General features: G+C 43.8%; 1 protein-coding gene across 2 annotated transcripts in view; it reads right to left on the bottom strand.

The window, feature by feature from the left end:
* Nucleotides 1–19957, bottom strand: part of OTUD7A (OTU deubiquitinase 7A) — a 386951-nt gene that overhangs the window by 365489 nt on the left and 1505 nt on the right. The gene's annotated exons all lie outside the window — the stretch shown is intronic.

Here is a 19957-nt window from a genome sequence, read left to right as displayed (position 1 = left end):
TCAGCACTGTGGCCCCCAAAGTGCAGGATCGCAGGTACTCAGCTGTTTGGGGGCTGGGTCCTCCTGCTTCTGTCTGCTCCTCTCTCTGCTTTTGACTGACTCTGACTCCCTAGAAATCCTGATCTCAGGAATCTGACCCATACAACTCCTTGTTGGTCAGTTGAGCGATTCCTATGAGGCCCAAAGCAGCCACTGTTCTGTCTGGGGTGTAGATAGTCTTTTATTTTTCTTTGGTGGAAGTTTGGAGAAAGGATGTGGAATCATCAAAGTCTTTGAGCACAATGCCACTAAGTTTAGAAAGCTGGAATGAGCATGTATGACAGAGAGCAGAGCAGAATTGTAAAGGAGGCTGGTGGAAAACCAACAGAATGGGAATAAAGAGAGAACTCTGGCAATGGCACTCAGGAACAAAGATGGGCAAGAAAGGTGGCTCTCTCGATTTTGGTGATCTGACAGTCTGTGCTCCAACAATTCACCTGCTTGACCTGGAACATGTCCACAGCACAGCCACAGAGCCCAGGCCCCAGAGAGCCCTCGATCAATAATCAGTTCAACAGCCACAGCACACCTATTGATACAGTGCCATGTGGCCACAGAAACCTCATTTTAAGAGGAATATTTAATGCTGTGGAAGAGGCTCAAGAAATAACGCCAGGTGAAGAGGAAAATAAAACTTGATGAAATATTCTTTGCACGCATGTTTACCTCTCTTCCAGTGGGTATTTTTCCAGAGTATTTTCTACTTTTATGGGGAAGAAAATGTCAGGATGAAATGTCTCAACCAAATGAGATGACACTAAGCCAAAGGCAGCACACTTTAGCCAAGATTAAATGTAGGAATAGAGTCAATAAAATGCCAAGAGTGGCCCCACCATTCCTGGCCTGGAGGGGATAGTGGAGAATCCCTCTCACCTGCCCCCAAGTGACAATGAGGAAGGCGGATGCCCAGGTGGTCTGCCACCTCTGTCATCTTTTGGGTGGATCGGGCTGCATGGAAAGAGTGCTGAATGTCAGGGTATGATAAGACTACAGAGATAGTTCAAGATGTAACAGGCGGATACTCAGGGATGTTTTACATAAACTCATGACCACTTCAAAGCTCCTTCCACATGTAAATACAGGTGATTGGTGCTGTGTGCTCCTGAGACAACTGTACCTCCTTCCCAACACTCAGAAGAACAGCACCCAGAGTAGGACCAAGGCAAACACTTACCTGCCCAATATGAGGACAGACAGAAATGAACAAAGGGGTACAGTGACACATCAAAGGGTAAGACGAGTGCTATCCAGTGCTACTTATAACTAATGGTGTCTCCACTCCTGATTACCAGGACAAGAAGGCTAGTTGTGAAGACTCCAGCTCACAGTGACTTGCTAAGAGTCCTACACTCCAAAGGAAAAATAAAATGACCTCAGACTCCAAATCTACTATGTGTGGGGTTTTTTTTGAGGGGGATAAGGTATTGCAAAACTTTGGGGTGCACTAATGGTGCAAGGGAATGCAACACCTTCTTTTGGAAGGTAATTACCTTCTTTTGGAAATCTAAAGAGCTTTTCTTATGCTATAATCATGAAAAGCACCATCCACCATAAGGCAGGCACCCCACGGGGGAGATTTATGAACATATGAACATCTGTAACCTGCCCCTTGGGAGCTAAGACCTAAGTGCAGAGTTCCCAAGAAGGCACACACTCTGTGATGTGAAGGTATAGTTTAATGATTCAGTGACTGAAGGGCAAGCAAGGAAAGGCTTTCAGGAGGGAAACAATAAAACATGTCCTGGAGAAGTAGGGGTGCCTGAAGGGCAGGCTGCACTAGGCATCTAGGAAGAGGCAGGGAAGCCAGCAGTCAAGATCGAAGCATAGCAGCCATGCACTGTGGCAGAGCTGGGATGAGGGCAGTTGGGGTAGGCCAGTCTGCCTGGGGGGTATGTCTAACTCTGAACTTCAAGTAATAGTTTCCCAACTAGGCAATACTTTCAAATGTTCTGTGCTTTTTTTTTTTTTTTTTTAAGTTTTCTACAATCAAGGTTGTGAAAGAAACCTCAGCTGCATATCGTCTTCACAAATTCAAGAATATTCCAGCCATCAAGGTATGGATTGCCTTTCTCCTTTCTCTGCCCTGACCCAAAACTCCCCTCCTGAGATACTGTGTGCTCTTCTACACCCAAGCTTTGCATTTTTAATCTTGTTGATATGATGAAAAGAAGCAAACGAGTAAACTTCCAGAAAATATAACACACTCAGTTACAAAGGGTCAGCCAGTACATTGCTTCTGAGTAGCGCTGACTGAGTTCCCTAATGCAACCAATACTGTTCCAGCCATGACCGAGAACTCAGTCAATAAAGTGCTCCCTGGACATTCCTAGGGCTTGGCATAAGTACATAAATGTACTGATCACCTGTCCTGTCCTTTGGTGGCTCTACTTTCCAAGCTGTTCCCAACTTCAGGGAAAGCTGTCCATTCAACACACCAATAATATCTGTGGCTTGTACCTAGCTCTGTCCTAACCTCCACTACATCCCTGTCACATACAAAGCACTTCTACAGCTCTCACTGCAGGCTGCAAGACTACAAATAAAGGGCAGAGGCTCAGAGGATCCTCAGCTCACACAGCCCCTAGAGCTGCCAAAACCATCAACCCAAGGAGTTAACACACAAAGTGGCCCTGGACTCACAGCAGCCCTGGGGACTGGACAGAAGCAAATACAACATCACTGGTCAGATATACGCACCCTGAAGCCAAGCCAGAGATGAAGCTACAATCAAGTGAGAAAATGCAACAAGAAGCAGCTCCCCAAGAACAGGGGCCAGCATATCCAGCGAAAGGTAGGACCAAGCACCTCCTCCACCACCAAGATGTTCAGGTAACAGATTATTACCTACAAACTGTAACGTACTGTTTTAAGTGATGGACTTAAGCATTTTTTAAAAAGTGATCAAAACCCTAAGTAAATAGTATGACACTTTTTAAAAGACTAGGGATGTGGGAAATGAGGGGAATTCACAGAAATTACTAATAAAGCCATAGTAATAAAAAAGCAAGGGGCTAGGTTTATAGTGAACTTACATACATCAGGTGAAGGGCAGATTGATGAAGACCATCCAGAATGCAGTACAGAAAGCTAGAAGCTAGAAGAAAGATAATGTGAGAGAAAGCTTAAAAAAAAAAAAAAAGAAAAACAAGAATGGAACAAAAAGGACCAATAAATGAGTAACTAGGAAAGAAAAGAAAGGAGGGAAGTGGTAACAGGCCATCTTTGAAGAGCTAGTGGCTAATGATGTCCTAGAATCGATGCCAGCCATGAATCATCCATGGGTGGGGAGGCCCACAGAAGCCACGAGATGGATCGCTCATTCTCTTATCTTCCCAGTTATCCAATTAAACTTCTGGAGGGCTACTTTCTCCAAGATCTAACACATTCTGATTGTATAGCTGACCCCAGGATGTAGTACTTCCCAAATATTGGGTATATGTTCCCTTCTCCACATCTGCAACAGCACAGTGATGCTGTTGATCACTTCAACTGGTTCTTGGGTGCTGCTGACTTCTTGTCTACAGGGATGTGGGGACTTAGCCTTGTTGGCTTTTCTGAAGCCATGGTCCACTGGTTGCTCATCCCCATGACTTAGAACCTTTGTGGACTCTATAAACTGGTGGGAAGGTGGAAAAAGAAGACAACTATTTAGAGATTCAGCTTACTATCTTTTTGTACATGGTAGATGTACAAAACATCTTTACTCCCTAAGCAAGTAAAGACAGTAAGTGTGTGTGCTCTCCTCTTTCTATACCACATGGCTGGCAGGTGCCATGGGTACAAGACTGAAGGAGCTACACATAGGATGCCCTGCAGTGGGCCTGGCTGGGGGAAAATCCTTACCAACTCACTTTCCAACTCACCAACTCAGAGTTCTAGGATTCAGGACTTCCTGATTTTAAGTCTACATGGCCTTCCCAAGATGGAGAACTCTGCAAAAACTCCATAAAATATAAAAATTAAAATGGAATGTTTATAACAAATATATCTTAGATGACTGCAATTAATCTATTCCAAAATATACTTAAGTCAACAGATTTTCATGCACAAAGAGTTTGTAAGAGAATGCAAAATATTCACAAGCTTCAACTCATCCCAACAAAGCAAGGGCCCACCTTCTGGGTGTGAAGAACTAATTTGGGTGTTTATAGTGATGGTTTGTGCTTTATGAGACAGAGGACTAGCAAACTGTGTGCCTTCTTACTTGACTCACCTAAACAAGGACACTTGTGCCTCCCAGAGTGGCTGTGAAATTTAAACCAAATATGTCAATAAGGCACGTGGCAGTCAATGACAGCTATTCTTGCTATTTAGAGATTACAGCATCATTTTAATATTCATTAATGATTAAAGGAGGAAGTACTCATTCAAGTCTTTATTGATTAATGTCCAAAAGGCTACGCAGATTTCTGAGTTTTAGGTGGTTGGTCAGTCCAAGGCCTCTGAGACACAATACGTGTGGGATCAGGCCACACAGGGTGAGGAGGCCTGGACCAGACGTCCAGTGTAGTACCTTCCTTCCTCCAGGTTGCTGTGCAGGGTGGGGGTGGGGGTGGGGCTTGGAGATGCCAAATTTCTAATATGATAGCTTCTCTAACAGTAAAGCTTTTGTGCAAAAGTGTTCCAGAGTAAAATAAAACTTTTTCTTGGAAAAGGAGTCCCGAAGTTATAAATACTAAACAATGTTCAGCTCTCCTGAGAAACTGTGACTTGTTTCTCTAACTCAAAGGACTAAGGAGCCCCCAAAATTATAAGCAAAATTGTTCAGCATCCACACAATCATGGTCTAGTGAGACATCAGCTTCTCCTGAAGGGTTTACTTCTCCACACTTTCTCTGAAAGCCCCAAAGACAATGAAAAGGGAGAGAAAGAACTATAAAGAGAAATATATTCCTTTCTCAGTGAATCAAAGAGACAGACACAAGCATAAAGCACAAATCACTGAGTATACCAGAACCCACATAGTCAAGAATGGACACAGCAAGCCAGTGCCCACCTGCTGACTCCTGGGGGGGTGGCGGGTGGAGTCAGACCCTGCTGGGAGAAATGGCCTGGCACTGATATGGCTAGTCATGAAAGTTCTCATGGACATGGAGTCAGAGCTCCAGAGTAAACCTCCACCTATGGACATGACCTCATATGGAGAAGAAAGAAGGCATCAAATATGAGATGGGAGCACAAAAGGACTGCTCAGAGCCACACTCAACTTAACCATGAAAATCTGAGGAACACAGCCCTATTGAGCAAAGAAAACCCATCTGGCAATAGTGCATTCCAGACCATAAACTTGAATCAAATATGTACCTGCCCCAGCATCACCTCTAGTTCCATTCTCAACAAAGAACTGATCATACTAAAAAATGACTAAAACCACAAAGTAACCAGCACAGGAATCAGGCAAATGTGAGAGGAAATATTCGTAAGGAAATAGTTATTTTAGTCAAATATCTCCCATAGTCTCTGTTAGTTTCCTATTACTGCTATAACAAAATTACTGCATGTGTGGTGGCTTAATATAACAGAAATGTCCTCTGGACATTCTGGAGGTCAGAAGTCTGAAATGGGTCTCACTGGGCTAAAAGCAAGGTATTGTAAGGCTGTGTTCCTTCAGGAGGCTCCAGGGAAGAATCTGCTCCCCATCTTTTACAGTTTCTAGAGGCCACTCCTAATCCTTGGCCTGTGGTCCCCTTGCAGGAAACACATCACCCAACCTCTGTTTCTGTCCTTACATCTCCTTCTCTGACTCTGACCCTCCTGCCTCCTTGGAATTACAACAAGCCCACTCACATAATTCAGCATAACATTACCATTTCAAGATTCTTAATCACACTGACAAACTCTTTCCTACCATATGCAAAATCCCCTGGGCCATATAAACAACATATTCACAGGTCCTGGGACGAATACATGAACATGTTTGGGGGTCACTATTTTGCCTACCACAGGAAGAACCTATTTCCTTGGCTTTTCCAGCATCTAGAGACCACCCACATGCTTTGGCTCATGGTCTCTTGACTAAAACAACATCAGGACCAGTCTTTCTCACACTGATATCTCTCTGGCTCTCCCTCTTCTACTTTTAAGGGCCCTTCTGGTTACATTGGGCCCCCTAGTAATCCAGAATAAGCTCTATATTTTAAGGTCTGTTGATTAGCAACATGAATTCCATATTCAAATTTATTTTTTCTCAATTTAAATTCTCCTACATAAAGTAACTTATTCACTAGTTCTGGGGATCAGGAGGATAGTGACATTTTTGAGGGACCATTATCCTGCCTGCCATACTCTCCTAAAAAGATTTTTTTAAAAAATCAAAGAAGATAATATAAACCAACAGAAAGAGAAGCAGAACTTGGGAATGAAATAGAAAAATAAAAAGTAAAATAAATGGGGTAGGGATGAAAACCACACTAGAAACAATTAAATAAAGAATGAAAACAATCAACCAAAGAAACAAGCAAATGAAATGTGAAAGGACTTGAAATATCAAGTTGATTAAAGAGATGACAGCACACAGAAGAAATAGTACTTATATAATTAACATTTTGGAATTATTAACAGAAAAAGGTCAACGACACAGTAAAGTAAAACATCTGAAATAAAGTGTCTTGTCTGCATCAACTGAAAGGGTATATTTTGTTTATTTACAAGAAAGTGACACAGAAAGATCAGCATCCAGAAACAGCCTGGTGAAATGATTAAACTGATAGAATCATAGGAACAGCTAGGCAGAAAACAGGCTAAGTTCAAATTTCTCCACAGTCATGCTCGGTGCTAAAAGATAGGGGAAATATATTTTTTTAAGATTTCTATTTATTTATATAACACAGAGAGAGAAAGAGTACAAGCAGGGGGAGCAGCAGAGGGAGAGGGAGAAGCAGACCCCCCCCCACCCCCCCCCCCCCACACACACCTCCCGTTTGCAGAGCAAGAAGCCTGATGCAGGGCTCAATCGCAGGACTCACGACCCCAGGACCATGACCTCAGCCAAAGACTGCACTTAACTGACTGAGCTACCCAGGCACCCCAAGAGAAATATTTCTATATTATTTTAAAGTGTTAGTGTGATTCAAGAGTTTTATATTCATATACATTTTCAAGAGAACTGGTTTTCTTTTAGTTTTCAAGAGATACTTTGAAACTTGACAAGAATTCTGGGTGTCACAAGCCACATGTAGGAAGGGAATAGGGGATCTAAACAAACTCTGTAATGAACTTCAGATCACTGAAAGAGGAGGTGAAAGCCTTTGATAATTCCTCTAGAATTACTGATAAAAGCATTGATACTCTGTGTTCCTTGAATCCATGTAAATATTGCATTAAGACCAAGTAACTGTGCAACAGAGGTTACCTAAGAGAGGGCAAATTGTGTGCATCTTGGTGATGTAAGGGATTCTAACATAAACAGGGTAGAAGGAGTGGGATGGAGGGAGGTCTGAAAGCAGTGTGGCCATGCAATTTAGTCATCTTTCAAAGCAGAAAGAAGTTGATAGCAACTCTAAATGCAAGGTAGCAAGCAAATCTGTATCCTGGTTTTTCCTAACTTTATCGGTATTGAATGAGACTACAGCTGCTCTCCAAATCTGCATCCTCTTCCTTCTGGGCACCCCACTTACCCACATGCTGTGTGCTGGGTGGATGGAGGCTGGGCCCTGCAATAGAAATGACCACCCAGAAGAGCCACTGAGTAATGTGAGACTGTGTCGGTAACCATAGGCTGATCTTCCCAAGCCAGGAAAGAAATGTTTTAGGAATACATTCACACTCCAAGAATAAGATATTTGGCTTAAATTCAGTAAATTCTTCATTTTTAAATAAAAACAAATTTTTAATGAGTGCTTATGATTTCACTTATATGTGGAATTTAAGAAACAAAGCTGATGGACATAGGGGAAGGGAAGGAAAAATAAGATAAAGACAGAGAGGGAGAGGTGCCTGGGTGGCTCAGTGGGTTAAGCACCTGCCTTCAGCTCAGGTCATGATTTGAGGTTCCTGAGGTCAAGCCCCACATCGGGCTCCCTGCTCAGTGGGGAGTCTGCTTCTCCCTCGACTCCTGCTTATGATCTCTCTCTCACTCAAATAAATCGGTAAAAACAGAAAAAAGAGAGGAAGACAAACCATAAAAGACTCTCTTTCAAAAAGATTTTATTTATTTATCCATGAGAGACAGAAAGAGGCAGAGACAGAGGCAGAGGAGAAGCAGGCTCCTTGTGGGGAGACTAATACAGCACTCGATCCCAGGACCCCGGGATCACGACCTGTGCCAAAGGTGGATGCTCAACACCGAGCCACCGAGGCGCCCCCCCCCCCAAAAGAGACTCCCTGTTTTTAAATATTTTTTTATTGGAGTTCAATTTGCCAACATATAGCATAACACCCAGTGCTCTCCTGGCAAGTACCCCCCTCAGTGCCCGTCACCCAGTCACCCCATTCCCCTGCCCCTTGTTTGTTTCCCAGAGTTAGGTGTCTCTCATGTTCTGTCACCCTCACTGATATTTCCCACTCATTTTCTCTTAAGTCTAGGAAACAAACTGAGGGTTGCTGGAGGAGAGAGGAATGGGAGGATGGGGAAATTGGGTGATGGGCATTAAGGAGGGCACGTGATGTGATGAGCACTGGGTATTATATGCAACTGATTAATCACTAAATTCTACCCCTCAAACTAATAACACACTATATGTTAACTAAATTTAATTTAAATGAGTGCTTTTAAATAGCAAATATTATAGACTAAAAATGTAATAATCTCCAATATGATCAAGTGAGAAAAAAGAACAAAGAACAATGGGTACTGTATGTTCCTATATGTTTATTTTTTTCCTATGTGTTTAAACATGAAAAAAAAGATGTTCATATACTTAGATATTCACAGAATATTTCTAGAAGGGTACACACAGGAGTAATTAACAGTGATGCCTCCTAAGAAAGAGATTGGAGTCTCAGACCTGAAAATGACACATTTTACTATATATTCTGTTTTTGTTTGAATTCTTTTAATTTGTGCAAATAGTAACTTTTTTATTTAAAAAAAAAGATTGAATGAGCAAAGGGAAAAGAGCAAAAAATAGTATAGTCTATTTTTATGGCATAATATTCAGCCTTCCACCTTTCTGTATGCACAGGAAGCAGGGTGATGCTGGGGGCAGGGGTGGGGAAGCTGTGCATTTGTTTTATCTTTCTGTATTTCAGTATTTCTTAAGGAATATGTTGTACAAAAAGTTTCCCCAAAACAGATGGTTATACTAGGGCACCTGGGTGGCTCAGTTGATTAAGTGTCTGCCTTAGGCTCAGGTCATGATCCTGGAGTCCCTGGATGGAGCTCATGGCAGGCTTTTCATTCAGCAAAACGTTTGATTCTCCCTCTCTCCCTTTCCAGACTTGTGATCTATCTCTCTCTCTCAAATAAATAAATAATCTTAAAAAAAATAAAATAAAACAGATGGCTATACTCAAAACGCCAAAAGCAAAGTGGAGCTCACTCAGGGCTGCTTTCTTAACTCTACTTCCCCCTATATATTAAATAAATTGATCAATAGTCTGTTTAAAAATTAATGTTGGGCAGCCCAGGTGGCTCAGCAGTTTAGCGCCGCCTTCAGCCCAGGGTGTGATCCTGGAGACCAGGGATGGAGTCCCACGTCAGGCTCCCTGCATGGAGCCTGCTTCTCCCTCTGCCTGTGTCTCTCCCTGCCTCTCTCTCTCTCTCTCTCTCTGGTCTCTCATGAATAAATAAATAAATAATTTTTTTAAAAAAATAAAATAAAAATTAATGTCAGGGATGCACATTGAACACAGGTTTGAACATTCCTTTGGTACACTCCCTAATAGGAAAGCAGAAGTGAATTTCAGTGTATGCCTGAAGGGTCCAGATTGCCCTCTCTGGCTCTAGGCTATTTTCTGCCCAGAGCCACCTGTGAGCTCATGAAGGCTCATGCCAAACATCTCCAGAGCTCCTGAACAAGCCCTTCCCTCTCCTAAAGGCACCTGACAGCACCTCTGTAGTCCTTGCAACAACCTCGAGGTACCTCATCTCACTGTCATTCCAGGATGAGCAAACAGAGGCTCAAGGTGGTAAAAACCCTCGCCAAGTTCCCCAAGATCCCCAGCGATGGGACAGGCCTTTTCCCAACCCCACTGGGAAGGAATTAATGCCCAGATTGTTTGGGCTCAGTTGTGACTGAAGAAGCCTGGGCGAGAAGCCACAGGAAGCAAACAGGTCCCCTGGACCTGCTGTCACCTATGAGGCCAGTGTTACCTGTAAGGACCCTGAGGCTGGGAGGACCTGACTCAGCCAGAGACTCATGGCAGGAGTAGCGCCAACAAAGATAGAACCCAGTGTATGGGTTCTATCCCAGTGTGTCCAGCCCCAAAGGACAGCCTCTCTTACACTCTAACCCTCCACACCTCAAGGGCTGGAGTTGTCTCACTCAGGCCAGCCTGGGAACTCAGATGCTCTTCTGCGGACACTCTGGAAAGCAGAGCATGTGGGGGATGCAGGATCCCACAGACATAGCTGAGCAGGGGCTGGCATGGACTCACTCTGCTCAACACCCTGAGTGGGGGGTCCATTCAACAGATACTCATGGGGCTGGCCTGGGTCAGGTTCCTAGAAATACTCAGGGTGAGCAGAAGGATCAAACACAAGCTCTTCAAGTCTCATCTGCCCAAAGATTTAGGGAAAACAGTAATCCACGGGGAGGATATGGGATGGCCCCAAAGAATGGGGTGGCAGCCTCAGGCTTCCTCAGTCTCCACAGAAATGACCTGCAGCTTGCTTTCAGCCTGCAAGTCTAGCTGTGCCAGCAGCAAACATCTGTGGGACATTCTCTGAGCTACTGGGAGTCATGTGGTGACAATGACAACATTAAAAAATGCTTCTTACATTTGTATAGTCTTATGCAATTTACAAAGTACAGCCTCACGTAAGATGAAGAAACTAAAGCTGGGGTTTGAAGGGCTCTGGCTCCCCTGAGAATGTGCCTGGGTCGTGGAGCCCTGTGGCCCTGCCTGGGCTCTTCCCATGGAGTACCTTCACTCTGGCCTCCCTACCACCCTGGCAGCTGCCCAAGGATGGTGCAGTGTCCCAGTCTTCCTTCTGTCACCCATGCTCAGCCCAGGCCAGCACCCCGACCCTTGGAGGACTTCCCTTGAAGTAGCCGGATGTCCATTCCGGAGGTGTCTTCTCACCTTCTTCTCCACTGGTCATGGAATACCACCAGATAAAAGGCCACTGACTGCTTCTTAGGTAACACGAAGAACTGATGGCCAGGACCATCAGGAACCTGGGGTTCTTCCCAGATGTAGGCTTGGCAGCTCTGTGCATATAGATGGGTCTTCCCATCACACTGAGGGGTAGGGAGCCAATATGCCTTTCTCATCAGAAAATGTCCTTGTTAGGAAGAATGTGACATGAAGAGCACATGCTTTGGAGTCTGGGGGTGTGGATCCGATTCTGGACTTCTGCACTGCACCTTAAGCCCTCGACTTTGCCCTGCCTGGTACCCTGGGCACTCCTGGGCCACAGAGGGTTAATAGCAGGTTGCATTCCTTTTCTTAGGAATGCCTATCCTTAGTGTCCTCCAGGGTGCCTCCTGGGCCTCCTGAGCAAGTGCACAGTCTATGCGGCAAGAAGAAGGACCACGGATTTCACATTCTGATAAAGGGCTTTTAGAGCAGCAATTATCTGGGGGCCCTCACTTTATCATCATGGATATAGCGGTTCAGTTCCTTCTTGGGCAACTTCTGCAGGAGAAAGAACACTAAAAGGGGACAATGAGAAAAACAGCTAATTACTTGAAAGAAAACTTTCCCTGCAGGACTTTATCCAGAAGCATTTTTTCCCACTCAGTACCTCAGGGATATACACCTGTACATCAGGGTGTGGGGCCCCACCAGCCCTATGGGGACCCTTTATTTTTTAAACTTATTTTACTTTTTTATTTGAGAGAAAGAGAGAGAGAAAGAGCAGGGTAAGGGGCAGATGAAGAGGGAGAAGCAGAAAGAAGGAGCCTGATGAGGGGCTCGATCCCAGGACCCCAGAATCATGACCTGAGCCAAAGGCAGCTACCCAACCAACTGAGCCACCTAGGTGCCCTCCAGGGGACCCTTTAGAGCAGGGAGAGGAGCTCATCAGAGAGGCACAGGCAGGTAGCAAGAGGGCAGGGGACTGGCCCCAGTCTTCAGGAAGGGGAGTGAGGCCCAAAGGAAGAGTCAGCTCCTTGCTCTGCAGCATGCATACCATACAACACTTCATTTCTCTCCACTTCTCTGCAGCCCCAGACAGGGAAAAGCCAGGTTGGGAGGATATTTTTTTTTTGAACTGTAGAGTATTATAATTTGTCTTATTAAATAGACATAGCTAATATTCCCTAACGCTGCAGAGAGTATATGTGACATATATAATTGAAACGAGCGCCTGGGTGGTTTAGTCTGTTAAGTGTCTGACTTCAGCTCAGTCATGATCTTGGGGTCCTGGGATAGAGCCCATCAGGGCAGGCTCTGCACTCCATGGGGAATCTGCTTCTCCATGTGCTCCAAACCCTGCTCATGCGCTCTCTCAAATAAATGAATAAAATAAAAAAATATAATGGAAAATATGAAATTATAATTCCTATCAGAATGTATCCTCTGCTGAATGATAAGCAAGTCCTATTACCTCATTAAGGCAAATCAGTAAATAATCTGGGCTTTATTTTGCATCCTACTAAACTGGGGGCTTAGGTTGGAAAAGGTTGCAAATTTCACATGAGCTACCTTCTGGACTACAATGCTTTTGAAGTCATGGGAAGTAAACAATTCTAGAAAGAATATTTAAATGTCTAATTTTAATTCCCACAGGACTATCAAATGCATTTAACAAAACAAACAGTTCAGAGCCTCTTCTGAACAAGGTACCTCAGAGATGTCCTCCAAGAGCCTACTGGTCTGAAGGAGGAATGCTGTCTACACAACTCATTTCTAAATACACACTCCTGTTAAAATGCTCTGTATCCTCCTCCAGCTGAGAAGTGGCTGTACATATTTCAAAGAGACACCAGAATTTTCCTACCTCTTCTCTCTCAGCAACGAGTAGGTTTCTTTGCCCTGATTAGTTAGCACTTGGAAATAAGGAATTATTTTGCACAGAATCATGGAGTTGATAGGATAACAGAGATCAGGCAGCTAGATTTCTTCATTTTACATGTGAAATTAGACCTAGGGAATGTGCCCAAAGTGGGGGCTAATGCAAGAATAAGGCTATCACTGAGCTGGGAGTTCTCTCCCCAGCAGGCCGACCAGTCCCTCACCAAGGCAGATGGCAGGCCGCACACAGATGCTCACTTATGTCCATGTTTGTAGCCTGGCCCTCCAGCCACTCACTCCCTAGGGGTGGAAGGAGTTTAATTTAAATGCAACTATACACTAACCCTCTGCTAATAAACTCTAAATGTTAACAGAATTTCTCCTCTATGTTGGCCCCTCCTTGAGGGGGATCCTGAAGCCTTAAATGCCCTTTCTGATAATGCATTTCTGAACACACTCCTGCCAGACTGTTCACAGGATAAGTCAATTTATTTTTATTTGTATTATTGAAGTACCAGGTGACATACAATGCTGTATTAGTTTCAGGTGTACAACATAGCGATTTGACAATTCAGTACATTACTCAATGCTCACCATGGTTAAGTGCAGTCACCATCTGCCACCCTACAATGTTATTACAATATTATTGACTGTATTCCCTATGCTGTATTCTTTATCTCCATGATTTATTTTATAAATGGAAGTTTGTGCCTCTTAATCCCCTTACCCTATTTTGCCGATTTCCCCAGTCCCCGTAGGGAAGAGTTAATTTTGGCAGAAGAAGCCTAAGGAAACCCTGTTTCCCTCACCCAGTACATGCAGAGATGCCCAAGCTGACAGCATGCCACACCTGATAACCTAGAGTTAACTGGCCACTTCTGACCAAATGGACCTGAGGGCTTAGTTCACAATCAGCACCTCAGACAAGACAGATTTCACAAACCGAATAATCAAGAAATATATGTGAAGTGTAATCCATCCTTGCATTTCCAGGCCACAGATCCCCAAGAGGTTCAGTCTGGCCTTACAATTTGCCTACCAATAATTGTATATCCATGCTGCCAAGTTAAATAGCCACAGAACTTTCACTCAATCTAATAAGTGATGGGGCTTGCAAAGCCACTTCCTTCCACACGGGCCTGCATCATTGCTGAGATAGAATGGAGACCTCTGCATGCTTCACCATTGTCAATGCCAATGACAAGAGCTATTCCATGGTCTCAGAGCCCAGAGACTTGTTCTGGGAGTGCCAGCAGGTTCTACAAGGGAGTGCATTTGGGGTAGACAGAGTGGTGTAGACACTGATTTGGTCACAGCTCCCGCCAGGGGTAAATGCCAGGACTAGCCATGCTGGCAGGATCTCAAGTCATAGTCACTGACCTTCACTGACTTTGACTGATACAACTCTACCTTTGTAATGATTTTCTCTTTCTTCTCCCCCATCTCCAAGCTGTTCATGCAAACCACCAATCTTTCATTGATTCCAAGAGCAAGAAAATGTGCTCTGTAACCATCTGATGAGCCCTCGGGGGCTCAAGCAGCACCCAAGATATCAGAAACACAGCCCAATTTTGAGGAAGTTTGTGATTTATTTGGATTTAGAGGAATTACCTTTAGTATTTTTTTTAAAGATTTATTTATTTATTTTAGAGAGAGAAGAGAGAGAGCTTGTACATCAGCTGGGGGAGGGGTAGAGGGAAAGAACCTCAAGCAGACTCCACACTGAGCCCAGGGGAATCCAGGGCTGGATTGCAAAACTCTGAGATCATGACCTCAGCTGAAATCAAGAGTCTGGCGCTTAACCATATGAGCCACTCAGGTGCCCCTCCCTTTAGTATTTTTAACAGAGCTGGCTCACAATTCTAAGTAAACTGTAAGAATCACTAAGCCACAGGCAGTCATCTATACTTCTTATCCAGGCTTCCTTCTTCCTCTACAAAAAAAAAAAAAAAAAAAAAAAAAAGACAAAGCAAGTTCATCCAAGCAATGCCTTAAGTTACAAGTACAAATTGTATATCCATTAACTGACAAGAGAGAGAAACAGGGCTACTGATGAGACAGACACACTCCATCTCCAGTTCCTTTTATTGGAACAACTGATAGCTCTTTAGGATTTAAGAACTCATTGCATACACTCCCATCTGCTCCTCCCCCAGAGCCCACAGGAGGGCCAGAACAGATATTTTTCCCTAGGGGCTGCCTGGGACTATGCCCAAGGTCACACAGCTGATCACCTAATCCAAGTCAGAGTTGGCAACCTGTCTCATTTATTTTTACTGCTTAGTGGTGATTCTTTTAAGAGACAGCATGATATTATTGAAAAGACCAGCAAAAAAAAAAAAAATCCAATTCACATATTTTAAAAAGAAAAAGTTAACTATGTATATCTTGAATGTGGAAATATCTTCTTTTAAAAAGATTTATTTATTTATTTTAGAGAAAGAGAGAGAACACACAAGCAGGGCGAGGGGCAAAGGAAGAGGCAGAGATCTGGAGCAGACTCTGCTCTAAACGCAGGGCCCAATGTGGGGCTCAATCTCATGACCCTGAGGCCATGATGAAGCCAAAATCAAGAGTCAGATGCTTAACCAACTAAGCCACCCAGGCGCTGCTGGAAAGATCTTTTTTAGAGGCATGAAATATTTTAAAAAAATTTTTTTATAGAGGCATGAAATACTAAACATGAAAATGTGTTGCCCATATTTCAATAATACACATTTTTTTCCAAACTTCAAATCATTACTAAAGGAATTGTGGGGAAATGGATTGTCACCATGCCCTTTGGACCTCCCCAGATAGAAGGGTACAATTTAGGCGCAGCCTGGGTGGCTCAGTGGTTTAGCACCACTTTCGGCCAAGGGCGTGATCCTGGATACCCGGGATCGAGTCCCACATTGGGCTTCCTGCAAGGAGCCTGCTTCTCCCTCTGCCTGTGTCTCTGCCTCTCTCTGTCTCTCTCTCTCTCTCTCTGTGTCTCTCATGAATAAATAAATAAAATCTTTTTTTTTTTTTTTTAAAGGGTACAATTTAGCATGAGGGTGGGGGTGGGCTGCAGAACAAGGAGCACTCCGTCTCCCAGGACACCGTGCATTGTGTAGTCTCTTGCATGACAAGGATATGTCAGGCCAATCCTGAACTTACTTTAAGACCCAAGAGAGGCCCATGTCATGGACCTAAAACAGAAGCACAGAGATGACTGGGATAAATCATGGGGGTATCAGCCCCAAGGAGAGCAGAGCAAGGTCTTTTCAGAGGCAGCAAGGCTCAGTCTGGCAGGGCAGCACCTGAGGTATCTGCCTTAGCTCCACGCATCTCCCTTCTCTGAGGTGAACTTGCAAACTCTTGTCTCAGTAACTGAGAAACTAATCTCACCAAGGTGTGGGTGGGTGGTTTATTCACATCATCAATCCTTAGTGCCATGTGAAACTCTACAGTAATCTAATAAAACAATTGAGTGAAATACCAAACAGAAAAAGAAATTAATTTCAAAGTTCTCATTTTATATCTCATAAAAGTCAATACAACATCTTCTTCATGCATATTCATTCAGACATCAAATTTCCATTATATTTATAAGAAAAACCATGTAAGAGTAAACTAAGTTCAAATAAAAAATAATTCCCTGGAAGGAGACTCAAAATCCTTCTAACCTAGAAAATGAGTTTACTTTAGACTTATCTGCTTAAACCAAGAGAGATGCTTTTACAATTTGCACAGCACTAATGTGCATTTGACATCTCAGAATGTGAGCTGGTGAGGATAGCACAAATCTGTAATAGCAAGAGCTGGAGTTTCATGGGATAGAATGATTTTACTAGATAAGGCCTTGGAGACATATGAAGCTAACCCTCTCCTTTTCCCACAAGAAGCCTAGAGCATGACCACGCCATGTGTCATGCATCCAGGTAATCCAGTTGGAAATGCAGGGCCTTTATCCCTCTGCCTCACTTCCTGGTCAAGAGGTAAAATGCACAAGCCAGCCAGCTAAACACACCACAACACAGGCAGGTAATACGGTGGCATCCAGCCCATCTTTCAATTTCGGAATTTAAAGACTTACTATTTAAACTCACTTCTCCAGTCTGTTACTATGAACAATAAAGAATCTGTCCCCAAAGTGCGGCAAAAGTGGCTCCTTACCTTGCCTGCTCTGTCTCATCCGCATTAAGGCCATCTTATTCTTGGGCTGACATGTAGACCATTTGGGATACAGCAGTCTAACCAAGGCCAAATAAAACTCTGTCTCAACTTTCAATGGTAAAATATTTTCAAATTAAATTTGAACTAGTATGTAGGAACTAGCATGTTTTATTCCAACTTAAGTGCCTGTGGATCTCAGGGCTCCCTCTGAATAGGATGTTCTGTGGTCATCCTCAGGGATGGACATCTTCTAAAAGGATTAGGCACAACCTTTTATTTAACTAGTGGCACATCCCTCTGTAGCCATGTAGAGCACTCTGAATGAAGAGAGTGGTTCAGCACAAAGCTGAAAAAATTATTCCCATTTGCCCCTCTGAAATCAATAATTTGGGATCCCTGGGTGGCGCAGCGGTTTAGCGCCTGCCTTTGGCCTAGGGCGCGATCCTGGAGACCCGGGATCGAGTCCCACATCAGGCTCCTGGTTCATGGAGCCTGCATGGAGCCTGCTTCTCCTTCTGCCTGTGTCTCTGCCTCTCTCTCTCTCTCTCTGACTATCATAAATAAATAAAAATTAAAAAAAAAATTGAAATCAATAATTTGGTTTTACATGCATTTTTGATGGAACAAGAAGTATCAAGAAATATCCAGTCACAACATTTGGATTGTTCTCTAGTGGAAAATCTATTCCTAAGTAGTGCTAGGTTTCCCTTTTGCATGTGGGTGCCATGAGGGACCTGGGGGAAGAACAGAGTATCTGGTGCTCAGTAGCACTCTAGACACTGCAGTGATCATCGAAGCCTTGGAGAACACCCATCCCAGCCGAGCAAGAGCTCACCCATCCCTCCACGCTGGAGCTCAGTTCCTGCAAGGAGAAGCCTCATAGGGAACTTGCTGATGAACAACCTGCCCACACTCAGAGCCAGATTAAGCCCATTTTAGCGAAAAACACAGTTGCCTCTCTTCTGTTTTCATTTTCTATGAGAAAAGAAATGTACTGTGAATATACATTTGCTTTATTCCATGAGAGAAACCCCAAGGCCAATAACCCTGGTAAGGCAGGCAAATAAACCCTCTGGGAGGTGCCACAGACACAGAGTCCCAGGGCTTAAGTCAATAGGAGTCAAACCAAAGAGGAAGGAAACTGTGGGAAAACAGAGGGTTGGCGGCATTTCCATTGGTTGTCCTGGCTGGCAGTCATGTCCTCACCAGGACCAGGATGCAGGCCAGCAGCTCATCCTCAAGCCAACACTCTCCCTTCTGCAGTTGGAGAAGGCACCACATCTTCAGACTAGAATCAACAGCCAACCTTCCAAAGACTGGGGGCCCTTCAAGTTAGAGCAGTCTCAATGCCCCTTTGAGGGAGGCCTGAGTTCTGGAAGCCACAACCTCTGGCTATTCAAGTAATTTGCCCGTCCTTCCTTCAGTTTCCATCGTCTGAGTGACAGGCACTTGGAGGTGCGGTGCACAACCCCGCCCCCTCCCCCCCAACTCGGTTATCCCAGATGCTCTCCCAAGGTGGCTCAGGTAGAGAGTGGACTTCCAACTCGCAGTTAGCATGCCCCCTGCTGGCCGTGCGGGAGCTGACTCAGCCTTTAGTCTCCAGACCTAAGACATAAGTAAATGACCTTAGGATCCAAATGGAACAAAAAGAAAAAGCAAGGCAATTTTGGCTTCTTAGAAAAGGAAGACATGATACTCTAAACACACAAACTGGATAAAGAGGCTTTAAAGTGCTTGTTTTTGAAAGGTTTTAAAAGAAATAAGTGATGAATACCTAAAGATTTAGGGGAAACACATTTCTATTTTTACAAGTACTGCAGTGAGTTAAATAAAAAACACTATGACGAATATTTTCACAGGTCTACGGGTTAAAAAAAAAAAAAAAGGAAATGTGGCCAGAGTGGTTTTTACAGTCTCAATTTCTGAAAAGGTCATAGCCTGGAGCCTGAAAAAACAATTTTCATACTATTTCACATAGTACTGGGAATACTTCAATTACAGAAAAATCTCTGCCATGACTTAAGAGCTCAGGTTCTAAAGCAACCACACGCAGTGAGACCAAAGTCACCAAAAAGTCACAGAAAATTCTGCTACATGCTTCCTGTCTCATCCAGTCTCTCCGTTGTGAAGACATTTGGCAACTGCAGGAAGTGTGAGGCTGTGTACACACAGCCTGCTTCAGGGGGAGGTGTGCTTCCCCTTTTCTGCAAGGTGAGGACAGATAATCCAGCTTCTTGACAACTCCACCAATATCCTCCACCAGGGCCGAGGGCCCTAGCAGTTACTTCCTATGGGGACACCTGCTGTACCACATCGAGGTTGAGACCCACACCCAGCAAGATTCCACGAAGCAATAGGTTCCATCCATTGTCACCCTGAACATCACCTTAATGTAAACCATTGCTTGACTCCAGTCCAGGGTTTCAAAGCTCCACATTCCTGACCAGACTTAAACTTTTACATGGCATATGGTATTAACTTCTTTACAGACCAAATATGATCACACTAATAATTTAAGGCATGCTTATTTTAAGCAATTAGGGGTAGTCATTAATTATTAAATATAAAAATGTCAATACTTTTATTCCGTTGATTCTTTCGATATGATAGGCTTAAGCAGATTTGCAGACTGTCTTGGGAACTTGCTTACTTTTGTTCCCATAATAATCAATACTAACGGAACACACACACACAATAATGATGGCTTGTTGCTTCCATG

Source organism: Canis lupus, chromosome 3 (genome assembly GCF_011100685.1).
Source record: "Canis lupus familiaris isolate Mischka breed German Shepherd chromosome 3, alternate assembly UU_Cfam_GSD_1.0, whole genome shotgun sequence".
Classification (NCBI taxonomy): domain Eukaryota; kingdom Metazoa; phylum Chordata; class Mammalia; order Carnivora; family Canidae; genus Canis; species Canis lupus.
This window is presented reverse-complemented; position numbering and strand designations above follow the sequence as displayed.